Consider the following 13,112-nt stretch of genomic DNA (forward strand, 5'->3'; position numbering starts at 1 on the left):
AAAAATGCTCTATTTCTATTATGCAGATTCTACACTGCAAACAGATTATTTGTTTCTTTGGAAGACCAGCATCTTTCAATAACATGAAATCATGAATTCCTTTAATTTCCTAAATTTCCAGGGTGGGTTGATCCCCATAAAACCATTTTTGAAATTAGAAAATGCTTCTTTCAATGAGAACTACAGTTGTAAGCCCTTCCTCGTTACCCCACTGCAAACGCAGGCAGTTCTGTTATATCCAGCCAATGTGGCTAGCAGGTGCTATGTTGGTTGCTGTGGAAAATAACAAAAGCTTCTGGACTTCTACCGTCCAGCCATTCTTTGATAGTCTAACTCAAACACACAGCAACACAGTGCTCCTCCACCTGCTGCTCATGTTTTTCTTGTTACTGCCTAGAAACAGATTTGTCTTCAGCACGTAAACTAACACACTGTGTTACTGAACCCCAAGCTTTTGTTTTATTCCACATATTTTAGAAAAACACTAAGCTCTTTTAGTCCTTTCCCTGAAAATTCCAGATCATATGTATTCCTTTACTTTGGCTAAATTCCAAAGTCCTTTTACTAGGAGAAAAAGACGGTGTTTATATCAACTGAGTAGTTAGTTAAATGTCTACTAAATATTTAACGGTATTTTAAATATTAAAATCATAATGAGAACAAAATTAGAAAAATGTATATATTGATGGCAGGTATATTACATTTTTGGGGGATTTTATTTTATTTTTTAACATCTTTATTGGAATATAATTGCTTTACAATTGTGTGTTAGTTTCTGCTTTATAACAAACTGAATCAGCTATACATATACACATATTCCCATATCTCTTCCTTCTTGTGTCTCCCACCCTCCCACCTTCCCTATCCCACCCCTCTAGGTGGTCACAAAGCACCAAACTGATCTCCTGTGCTATGCGGCTGCTTCCCACTAGCTATCAGCTTTACATTTGGTAGTGTATATATGTCCATGCCACTCTCTCACTTCGTCCAAGCTTACCCTTCCCCCTCCCCGTGTCCTCAAGTACATTCTCTAGTAGGTCTGTGTCTTTATTCCCATCCTGCCCCTAGGTTCTTCATGACCATTTTTTTTTTTTTTTTAGATTCCACATGTATGTGTTAGCATACGGTATTTGTTTTCCTCTTTCTGACTTACTTCACTCTGTATGACAGACTCTAGGTCCATCCACCTCACTACAAACAACTCAATTTCGTTTATTTTATGGCTGAGTAATATTCCATTGTGTATATGTGCCACATCTTCTTTATCCATTCATCTGTCGATGGACACTTAGGTTGCTTCCATGTCCTGGCTATAGTAAATAGAGCTGCAATGAACATTGTGGTACATGACTCTTTTTGAATTATGGTTTTCTCAGGGTATATGCCCAGTAGTGGGATTGCTGGGGTGTATGGTAATTTTATTTTTAGTTTTTTAAGGAACATCCATACAGATCTCCATAGTGGCTGTATCGATTTACATTCCCACCAACAGTGCAAGAGGGTTCCCTTTTCTCCACACCCTCTCCAGCATTTACTGTTTCTAGATTTTTGGATGATGGCCATTCTGACTGGTGTGAGATGATATCTCATTGTAGTTTTGATTTGCATTTCTCTAATGATTAGAGATGTTGAGCATTCTTTCATGTGTTTGTTGGCAATCTGTATATCTTCTTTGGAGAAATGTCTATTTAGGTCTTCTGCCCATTCTTGGATTGGGTTTTTTTTTTTTTTTTTTTTTTTTTTGATATTGAGCTGCATGAGTTGCTTGTAAACTTTGGAGATTAATCCTTTGTCAGTTGCTTCATTTGCAAATATTTTCTTCCATTCTGAGGGTGGTCTTTTCATCTTGTTTATGGTTTCCTTTGCTGTGCAAAAGCTTTTGAGTTTCATTAGGTCCCATTTGTTGATATTTGTTTTTATTTTCATTTCTCTAGGAGGTGGGTCAAAAAGGATCTTTCTGTGATTTATGTCACAGAGTGTTCTGCCTATGTTTTCCTCTAAGAGTTTTATAGTGTCTGGCCTTACATTTAGGTCTTTAATCCATTTTGAGTTTATTTTTGTGTATGGTGTTAGGGAGGGTTCTAATTTCATTCTTTTACATGCAGCTGTCCATTTTTCCCACCACCACTTATTGAAGAGGCTGTCTTTTCTCTATTGTATATTCTTGCCTCCTTTATCAAAAATAAGGTGACCATATGTGTTTGGGTTTATCTCTGGGCTTTCTGTCCTGTTCCATTGATCTACATTTCTGTTTTTGTGCCAGTACCATACTGTCTTGATTACTGTAGCTTTGTAGTATACTCTGAAGTATGGGAGCCTGATTCCTCCAGCTCCGTTTTTCTTTCTCAAGATTGCTTTGGCTATTTGGGTTCTTTTGTGTTTCCATACAAATAGTGAAATTTTTTGTTTTAGCTCTGTGAAAAATGCCATTGGTAGTCTGATAGGGATTGCATTTAATCTGTAGATTGCTTTGGGTAGTATAGTCATTTTCACAATGTCGATTCTCCCAATCCAAGAACATGGTATATCTCTCATTCTGTTTGTGTCATCTTTAATTTCTTTCATCAGTGCCTTATAGTTTTCTGCATACAGGTCTTTTGTCTCCTTAGGTAGGTTTATTCCCAGGGAATTTATTCATTTTGTTGCAATGGAAAATGGGAGTGTTAAAGTGGGGTTAAATTAGCAGCTGATTAGGGGGTTCTGGCTGCCTCAGGCTGGGGGGAGGGAAGGGTACGGAATGTGGGGTGAGCCTGAGGCAGCAGAGGCTAGCATGACGTTGTAACAGCCTGAGGCGTGCCATGTGTTTTCCCAGGGAAGTTGTCCCTGGATCACGGGACTCTGGCAGTGGCAGGCTGCACAGGCTCCTGGGAGGGGAGGTGTGGATAGTGACCTGTGCTTGCACACAGGCTTCTTGATGGCTGCAGCAGCAGCCTTAGCGTCTCATGCCCGTCTCTGTGGTTGGCACTGATAGCTGCGGCTTGTGCCCGTCTCTGGAGCTCATTTAGGTGGCGCTCATAATCCCCTCTCCTCTTGAACCACGAAAGATAGAGGCAAGAAAAAGTCTCTTGCCTCTTCGGCAGTTCCAGACCTTTTCCCGGACACACTGCCGGCTAGCTGTGGCGCACTAGCCCCCCTTCAGGCTGTGTTCACGCAGCCAACCCCAGTCCTCTCCCTGGGATCTGACCTCCAAAGCCCGAGCCTCAGATCCCAGCCCCCACCCGCCCTGGTGGGTGAACAGACAAGCCTTTCGTGCTGGTGAATGCTGGCTGGCACCGATCCTTGTGAGGGAATCCCTCCACTTTGCCGTCCGCACCCCTGTTGCTGCACTTTCCTCTGTGGCTCCAAAGCTATCCCACGGCCACCCTCCATCTCCGCCAGTGAAGGGGCTTCCTAGTGTGTGGAGACTTTTCCTCCTTCACAGCTCCCTCCCACTGGTGCAGGTCCCATCTCTACTCTTTCGTCTCTGTTTTTTCTTTTTTCTTTTGCCCTAACCAGGTACATGGGGAGTTTCTTGCCTTTTGGGAGGTCTGAGTTCTTCTGCCAGTGCTCAGTAGGTGTTCTGTAGGAGTTGTACCACATGTAGATGTATTTCTGATGTATTTGTGGGGAGGAAGGTGATCTCCACGTCTTACTCTTCTGCCATCTTGAAGGTCTCCCTCTTCATTTTTATTATTCATTTATTTTTAAAATTATATGAGTCATCCTATAAGTACTAAAGGGAACATACAGCATGGACCAGACCCTTCAACAATGTTTATATAATTCGGATACTTCTATACAATTCTTAGGAAGTAGTAATGTGCAATTCTTGTTTTTTATTTTTTTTAAAGATTTGTTGATGTGGACCTTTTTTTTTTTTACATAAATTTATTTATTTATTTATTTTTGGCTGTGTTGGGTCTTAGTTTCTGTGCAAGGGCTTTCGCGGCGAGCGGGGGCCACTCTTCATCGTGGTGTGTGGGCCTCTCACTGTCGCGGCCTCTCCCGTTGCAGAGCACAGGCTTCAGACACACAGGCTCAGTAGTTGTGGCTCACAGGCCTAGCCGCTCTATGGCATGTGGGATCTTCCTGGACTGGGGCACGAACCCGTGTCCCCTGCATTGGCAGGTGGATTCCTAACCACTGCGCCACCAGGGAAGCCCTGATGTGGACCATTTTTAAAGTCTTTATTGAATTTGTTACAATATTGCTTCTGTTTTATGTTTTGGTTTTTTGGCCGTGAGGCATGTGGGGTCTGAGCTCCCCGACCAGGAATGGAACCCACACCCCCTGCATTGGAAGGCAAAGTCTTAACCACTGGACCACCAGAGAAGTCCCAATTCTTGTTTATATATACTTATTCAATCATGTTTGTTAAGTTTTCACCACTTAATTGAGTGTTTCTTTAGGTGACTAAAAATATTTTCTTCCCTTGTAAATATTAACAGTAGTCATTTGATTTATGGATATTATGTGGTTTTGAATACATGAATATTTTATATTGCAGTTGTGAATCTTATAGGTATTTATTTTAAAATAAAACTATTTCAATTATTCATATGTTTCCTATTCTCTTTGTGGTGGTAAATATTGTATACTTCCACTTAGTTTCTTTTCCCACCCAGCAGTCAAGCCCCAGGTATTCAATTAAAACATCTCAATCTACTGGCCAAAATAAGTGATTCTTGGTTCAGAAGAGCTCTGGTGTTCTTAAATAGAAATTTGTTATGACATTAATTTGCTTATACAAAAAAGTACAGGACTGATTAATCTGTTGTGTTTGTATGTATGTGTCTTAATTTGCTTATACAAAAAAGTACAGGACTGATTAATCTGTTGTGTTTATATGTGTGTGTCTAGGTTTAACAGAAATTAATCCCTTAATGTTTATTGATTATGATTCAATTTATGTGAAAGTTTATTTTCAAATATCTGAGAATATTTTCAGTATGATGCCTAGAGACCAAACACCTACTATTCTCTCAAAATGTGAATAAAATATCCCAAAATAAATTTTTATATAAAAATGAATTGTAAAACCACAAAACAGGTACCACCAGGAAGTCAGCATGTTTAAGTGTATGGAAATATTAATCTTATGAGAAGTGATTGAAGGAAACATCAACTAGCTCCTACCAAATTTTGACTGATTCCATGCAAAATAGAAAAAAAGTTGGTAAAGAATTTGTTGGTCCTTTCTAAATACACAAAGTTCAAGTCAGAGTGCAAAATGCAAAGTCCATTCATGGAACAGTAAGAAGGAAATCATCAAGATTTCAGGAAATGCTGGAGTATCCTGCAAATGTATTTGTGCTTTATTGAGGGATTCAACCTAATTCATATGCAATGAAGAGCAATCTAAGGAAAGCGATGATTTTGACACAGCTAGCCATTTTTATTGGTGAGGGAGCCAAAATAGAAATAAAGACAACTCCCCAACTAACTTCAGGGAAATAAAACGTATAAACTACAAACGATTCAGCGCTCCACTAGATTTCTGTGGTGTGCTTGTCTTCTCAGAAAATCTTTCCATAGTTACTAGTGTCAGATGAGTGCGAAAGGGATACATGTGGGGCACCAGCAGCAGTTTACTATACCATTTTCTTAATTACCTGAATGGGTCATTATTAACTTATCATGTTGAAGTTTGAGGGAACTCTTTTAGTAAAACCACTCTTTCACATGCTAGTTTTGGACTAATTGAAAATTAAGAGGTAAATAATACAGATGGAGATTAAAAGCCTCTTAAAATGGACATTTGTAAGTGAGGCTTAATCATAAGGTCAAGTGAGCTTCTGAATATCAGAATTAGGCTGTGACTATAGAACAGGTATTCATACTAGACCAATACACACCTCTCCCATAAGCAAGGCCATATCTCTAAGCGCACCTCATAACCATGAGTGATTAAAAGAAAGCACATTCTCCAGACATATCAGCTTCTAAAAAATAACATGGTTGGGTGATGCATTCCTGATTCCTCCAAATGTGAGGAAGAAGCATTTTTCCCCAACATCTCATTTCCACCTTTGATTGCAACAATTATTTATTTAACTTCTGTATCTTCAGTTTGTCAACAATATACATAACCTAGCAGGTGGTTGAAACAGAGCAGGACCCTGCAGGGCCCTCCCAGCTACAAGCCACTCCATGTCCCCCACCTCTTGTTTGTAGAAAAAGCTTTTGTATCCTAGGCCTTCTCTGAGTTCCCAAGAGCAGAATCATGCAGTTAATGATGATAGAAGTGGAAAATGCAGAAACAGAGGAAAGCAGTCAAGTAAGAAAAGTAATAATAGCTTGAATAATAGAGTCAGAGAACTCCTAGTTCCTCCTGAAGGGATATAGATAACAATCTGAAGCATATCTTTGAGTTGTTCTGCAGAAATTAAGACTCCTATGCAATGAAGGATGTTGACTACATGCTGATGAGAAGCACATAGACCCCAGACTCCCTGGAACCAGAAGATGATTAAGATTCCCAAAACATCGCCCTATTACCCACAACCAACCAATCAGAAGAATGTCCAGGAGCTGATCATGCACCCTGCAACCCTCATCCCTAATGTTGCCTTTAAACACTTGTCTGAAAGCCATCAGGGAGTTTGGGTCTTTTGAGCATTAGCTGCCTGTTCTCCTTGCTTGGTGCTCTGCAAATAAATGCTGTAATTTCCTGAGTTCGGTTCAGTAATATGGTCAATATATTTATTTCATGTTAATGATTGATTATGAAATTTAATATTAGTTAAACTTAAGCATCTTTATTTTGGTCTCCTAGGCTCAACAATATTTTCTATGAAACTATTAGTGTGTTTGTTATTGTAGAACACTGAGTGGTTATTTTCCCTAAACACAGGAAACCAGAGGTAGCTGAGTCCATCATTCATTTAACAAAACAGTGGTATCATAGCCTTATATCACCTTATTTTTTTGATACTCCGCTTATGTTGCAAGCTGCCTACAACAGATCCAAGCAACATTTTCAGTGAATCAAAACATCTAAATAGAGAAATGGAGGGAGGGGGGCTTCTATTTTTGCATCACTTTCTATTATAAGGGATGGCAAATTTTTCCTAGAAACACAATATATAACACGAACACATTCTATTTGTTCACACAGGCCAAGATTTAATCACATATGTTATTTTACCAGCAAAGATAGCTGGGAAAGTGAGCGCCTGGCATTTTCATATATACAGAGGGAGGCAGCCATTCCTAGAAAGGAGGAAGGGTGGGAGGTGGGCTCTGTAAGCAAAAAACAGTACCTGCCACTGCCTTTGTCTATTTTTTATGTAAAGTAATTACCTACAAAGGTATTTTTTGCTCCTGAAAAGTATCATAATATATATCTAACAGGCACATACATATACATACATTTAGAAAACAAATCATTTGTCTGTCATTAGTGCAGGGTATGGTATGTCCTCAAAAGTACTATGCAAAGAAAGGCCCATGTATTTGACTGAGAGGCAGGGCCAAGAAGAGGAAGTCAAAGAGATGCTTTTAGGAAAAGCCTTCATAGAAGTGGAAAAAACTGGGGGGACAAGGAAGAAAATAATGAGATAACAGGCAAAATATCTAAAATTTCTTTTTTCCCATAAAGAAGCCTGCCAGCTTCTGGTGTTCTATGTGTGACATAGCCTCCAGGTCCTGGAAGGGCATGAATTAGTCTATTTTTCAGAGAAAAAGAGCCAGCAACAGAACTGGACAGTAAATATCATATGTCTGAGGGCAGGTGTTAGAGATTTAAAGACACAAACCCAAAAAGATATAAATGCCACATACTGAGTCATTATGAATAAAATGTTTGAGTTAGTATCCATAAGACCTTTCACCCAATTATTTCTGCTTTTTGTACTGTTTTGGATACTACAGTAAATGAGGTATATGTACCATTTATTCCTGAGCTTTCTCTTCAGCCTATTGACAAATTTACTCTGTATCTAGCTTACATAGTATTTGATCCACTCTTTAAGTTTCTAACTATGTTAAAGGTCTCCAAGGCTACCTCAGACTTTGTGACTCACTAGAATGGCTCATAGGACTTAGAAAAGCTCTTATACTCATGGTGACAGCTTCTTACAGCAGAAGGATACACATTAACGTCAGCAAAGGGAAAATGCCCATGGGATGAAGTACAGGAGAAATCAGCCACAAGCTTCCAAGGGACCACACCAATGGAGTCTCACAGATGCGCTTAATTTTTTTAGCAACAATGTTTGACAACGTGTGTGAAGTATTGCTACCCAGAGAATCTCATCTGAGCCTTAGTGTCCATGGTTTTGATTGGGGGTCACTCATATAGTCATGCAGCATCCATATGACTGACCTCAGTAACTCAGACTCCAAGTCTTAGAACAAAAACAGGAATTCACCATAAACCACATTGTTAGCCTGTTAAACTGCTGATACGTAGGTCAAGGCATCAGGCACAGAAAAACATTCTTATCAGGCAGAATACTCATGGACTCAGCTTAACTTTTAGGAGCCATCCAAGGACCAGTCCTGAAGACAGGCCTTTCTTGGGGGATGTGCAGAATTTAAACAACTCAGGTCTGCTGAATTAACCCTTTCCTTCACAGACTACCTCTCTATTCCATGGCCTACATTCTGCTACAGCAAAATAATCAAAATTTTCTAGGCATTTATATTTAGTGAAGAATTTATGTTACATACACAGCAATAGTATCAGCACGAATATGCCTAGTATTTGGGGCAGCCAGTGTAGGGTGGGGATGGATTTAAAGAAACAACTAATCCATTCTATAAAGCCATTACATACATTTAAAAAATATTTTTGTACTAATTTAGTTATTTGCTTCCTCTCTCGATCGACAGTTACTTGTACCTTAAGATAAACTTGCATGGAAGTAGCAAGCATAGAAATCAACCTGTGGTTAGCCAAATTCACTTTTTACTCAGGCAAGACAATTTTCATCAGTATTATATCCTAAGGAGGATTTACCTTGACTTCCCACTACATTTGATCATTCATATCAGAATTATTATAAAGCCAATTTGCTTAGTTTACTTGGTTAGGTACTTGAATCTTTCCAATAATGCCAGTGTTATACCATATTGCAGTATCCTCATGGTAAATTTCAGTTTTATTATAGAACAAATCAATAAGAATTACAAAAGTATTTGGTATACCTTCCTAACAAAATTGAATTTTCTCCATATATCAGAATTTATTATGGAATGATGTCATTACAACTGGCCATGATTCAATTATTTTGGGGTTTTAAGTCAGTTGAGGACAAAACTAGTCACCATTCATTAGTTCACAGTTTGTACTAAGACTGGTTTCCCTTGTGTGCTGTGAGTAATGCATCTCTGTATTGATGCATCTCCCCCATGTCTCCTCACTTCAGAAACCCAGGTGGCCACTTCAAGCAACTGCACCAGGATATCCACTGGGTTGTTCTAATTAACTTTCAATCTGTGGCTGGGTTCTGATGGTCTTTGACATGCCTTACTGTAATGTGCTCCTTAAATTCCAATAGGATTTTAGTAAGTCCGTAACACTTAGAGGCATCCCTTTAATAATTCATTTTTTTATTGGCCATCTGCCTGGCCATATGGCCAGGCCACTGGCCACCAGCCATGAGTTAGTATATACCCAAACATCAGGGCTTTTATTGGTATTCAATTATTCTATCACTACCATCCAGTCCACTGAACTGATTTGTTTACTATCTTCTTTAGAGTTTTTCATTAGTCTGTAGTAATGTATCAGCCTTCAAAATACGATGCTGTTCATCCACCTTGGAACTGCCATCTGTAAACATGGTGTTTTGCTGGTCAGTTGAGTGCTTTATAGTGTCCTTTGGGAACGGTTCATAGGGCACCACACTTGTAGCAATAGGATCTAGCAACTTACCTAGGTGGTTTCGAAGCCAACCCTAGAGGAAGAGAGGCTACCTGCTCATGAATACAATGAGTACCTCCCTTCAGCAGGATGTTCACATATAAAACTTTTCCATCTTATTATGGAACTTTTTTGAATACTGCCTTAGTAGAGTGTTTCTGACATAACCCAAGACACTGTAGGTATTTCAGGTTTCAAGATTATCTTAAGTCCTTCAGTAATAGGGGCAGTTTTAACTAATGCAGAATAATAAGTCAATTATTGTCTCTCAAATGGCATGTATCTTACCACTGTGTTTGGAAATTTTCTGGTCCAAAATCCCAGTACTTGCTATTGGCCAACACTCACAGGCTTTTGCCATAAGCTTCCACCTGCATAAGTTCAAACTGCACAGACTTCCAAGCCAAGTTGGAATGGGGTTATAAGGGCTAGAAGGCATGGAATGAGCCACCACTTTTTACAGTTCAGACATAGCCTGCTGCTGCTGTTCAGGGCCCCATTCAAAAATGACTTTCTTTCAGGTATTTCTGTAGATAGTGTCTAGCAAAATTCCCAGATATTGAAACTGAGAAGGACCCTGTGGGACTCTTGAGCATGGAAGCCTTTTTTGTCCCCTGTTTCTTGTAGGCAAGACTCCAGCCTCTATGACCTTCCTTGAGTTCCAAAGGGCAGATTCAGGGAGGAGCAGCCAAGAAACCACCTGAGGCAAGATTAAAGGGAGCAGAGAAGCTCATCAAGACTAGGAGACCAACCACCTGAGACTAGATTAAGGGAGTGGAGGCCCTGCACACACCCTAGTCTTGTCAGAGACCCCACCCTCGAACTATTGCTATAAAACTCTTCATCAAATCCTCCTGGGCTGGGGCACATTGATTTTGAGGGCAGGAGCCCGCTGTGTCCCCCTTTGTCTGGCAAAGCAATAAAAGTATGCTTTTCTACTTCACCCAAAACCCTGTCTCTGAGATTCAATTCAGGACTAGTGCAGAGAGGCTGAGCTTTCAGCATCCACATAGAATAAGAATCCTTCAAATCCAAACAAGTCCACCAGGCACTGTGTTTCTTGCTTAGTTATGAGGGTAGGCAATGACAGTGTTTTATTTTTAGTTGCCTATGAATGTCACAGGTAGCTTCTGCCTGTTATAAGAATTTTCCTGTTTGGATGGCCCTTGGATACTTTGTTGGATTTATCAACCAGCATCTCTTAGTCACATGTGTCACCATTGAAAATTATCATTATGTCATCAATGTAGAATATTATCCAACTGGGGACCAGCATTAATCCCTTCTAACCAAATCATTACAGTAAATTGGTGAATTCAAATAACGTTGGGGGAAATAGAGTAAATTCAAATTTTGATACTTTGCATGTGAAGGCACTCTGCAGGTTTTTTTTTCTTTTCCAAGACTGAAATCAAGATAAAGCAATTGCAAGATCTATCACTGAGTACTAGTCTCCTTTAGGTTTTTCTTTTTTTTTTTTTTTCCTGTTGAAACCAAATCAGGAACTGCTGACAATACAGGTGGCAGTACTTTATTCAAGCCTTTATTATCTTCTGTTAGTCTCCATGAGACTTGCACAATTTTCATGGGTCACATCGGACTATGGTGCTGAGAATTTGTTGGAAATAGAACTCTACATTCTAGCATGATAGTAATTACAGTAATATCTTTTTATCTGCCAGGTATCTGACACTGGTACAATTGAAAATCTATATGACCACTATGGAGAACAGTATGGAGGTTCCTTAAAAAACTAAAAATAGAGTTACCATATTATCTAGCAATCCCACTCCTGGGCATATATCTGGAGAAAACCATAATTCAAAAAGATACATGTACTCCAATATTCATTGCAGCATTATTTACACTTGCCAAGACATGGAAGCAACCTAAATGTCCACTGACAGAGGAATGGATAAAGGAGATGTGGTACATATATACAATGGAATATTACTCAGCCATAAAAAAGAATGAAATAATGTTATTTGCAGCAAAATGGATGGACCTAGAGATTATCACATTAAGTGAAGTAAGACAGAGAAAAACAAATATCACACGCTATCACTCATATGTGGAATCTAATTTTTTAAAATGTTACAAAAGAATTTATATACAAAACAGAAACATACTCACAGATTTCAAAAACAATCTCATGGTTACCAAAGGGGAAAGGGGGGTGGGGGAGGGATAAATTAGGAGGCTGGGATTATCATATACACACTACTATTATAAAATAGATAACCAACAAGGACCTACTGTATAGCACAGGGAAGTCTACTCAATATTCTGTAATAATCTATATGGGTAAAGAATCTGAAAAAGAATGAATATGTGTATATGTAGAACTGAATCACTTTGCTGTATACCTGAAACTAACACAACATTGTAAATCAACTATACTCCAATAAAATTAAAAAAAAAAAAAAGAAAAAGAAAGAAAAAAGAAAACCTGTATAAACTTGGAAAATTACATCAGTTCCTTTTTAGCATGTTCAAGTAATAGTTAACAAAGAACAAATGCATGCCTTCTGCTTTATTATGCAAGATAGGGGAAATGTTCCCCAGTCAGACATAATATCCATCCCAATAATCCTGGGTATAAGAGCCACACTCACTTTACATAAAGTCAGTCCAAGTATTCCAATTTTCATCCAAATTTTCACCTTAGTCCCATCAACCATTGCATTCTCATATACTACTAATCTAGACTCTATTAGGACTTCACCAACATATTTTGGAATCATAGTGCATTGGGATTTCCTGGCAAGAAATCTCAGAAGAGTTTCTTTTCCAACCCCTGGCCATTTCACTCACATATGTGCATATGGCTTTAAGTCCCCAACTGAAGGTCAGGCCAGCAGACTGTGGCCCTTTCATCAATACTCATTCTGATTAATTTGTCCCACTATCACCCCTGACATTTTGAGGTCAGTTTTCTCATTACCTTCTTTGCCTTCTGGCATCATAAATTCCTCCAAACTAGAGTAAGTAGAGTCATTTGTTTAGAACCCTTCAATATTGGGGGATCAGCAGAGCCTGTCTTCTGTCCACCCAACAACTGATAGTACAGAATTAAGCCCCTGTGTCACTCCAGTCAGGGTCTGCTAAGTTCATCATGTTCCTTAAAGTCTTCCAACCTCCTAGTGTGCGTCCCTTGACTATCTTTTGGGCTGTCCATATTGTCTTGTAGATCACTCTAATTTTCTTACCACATGTAAAATTCATAAGTGGAAGCTGAAACAAATCTGATACGGCTTCTCCGACC

At 39.1% G+C, this 13,112-nt stretch overlaps 1 long non-coding RNA gene across 2 annotated transcripts in view; it reads right to left on the reverse strand.

Moving 5' to 3' along the window:
* LOC132360600 (uncharacterized) overlaps positions 1-13,112 on the reverse strand; it is a 381,015-nt gene that overhangs the window by 157,251 nt on the left and 210,652 nt on the right. The gene's annotated exons all lie outside the window — the stretch shown is intronic.

This window comes from Balaenoptera ricei, chromosome 2 (genome assembly GCF_028023285.1).
Source record: "Balaenoptera ricei isolate mBalRic1 chromosome 2, mBalRic1.hap2, whole genome shotgun sequence".
NCBI lineage: Eukaryota > Metazoa > Chordata > Mammalia > Artiodactyla > Balaenopteridae > Balaenoptera > Balaenoptera ricei.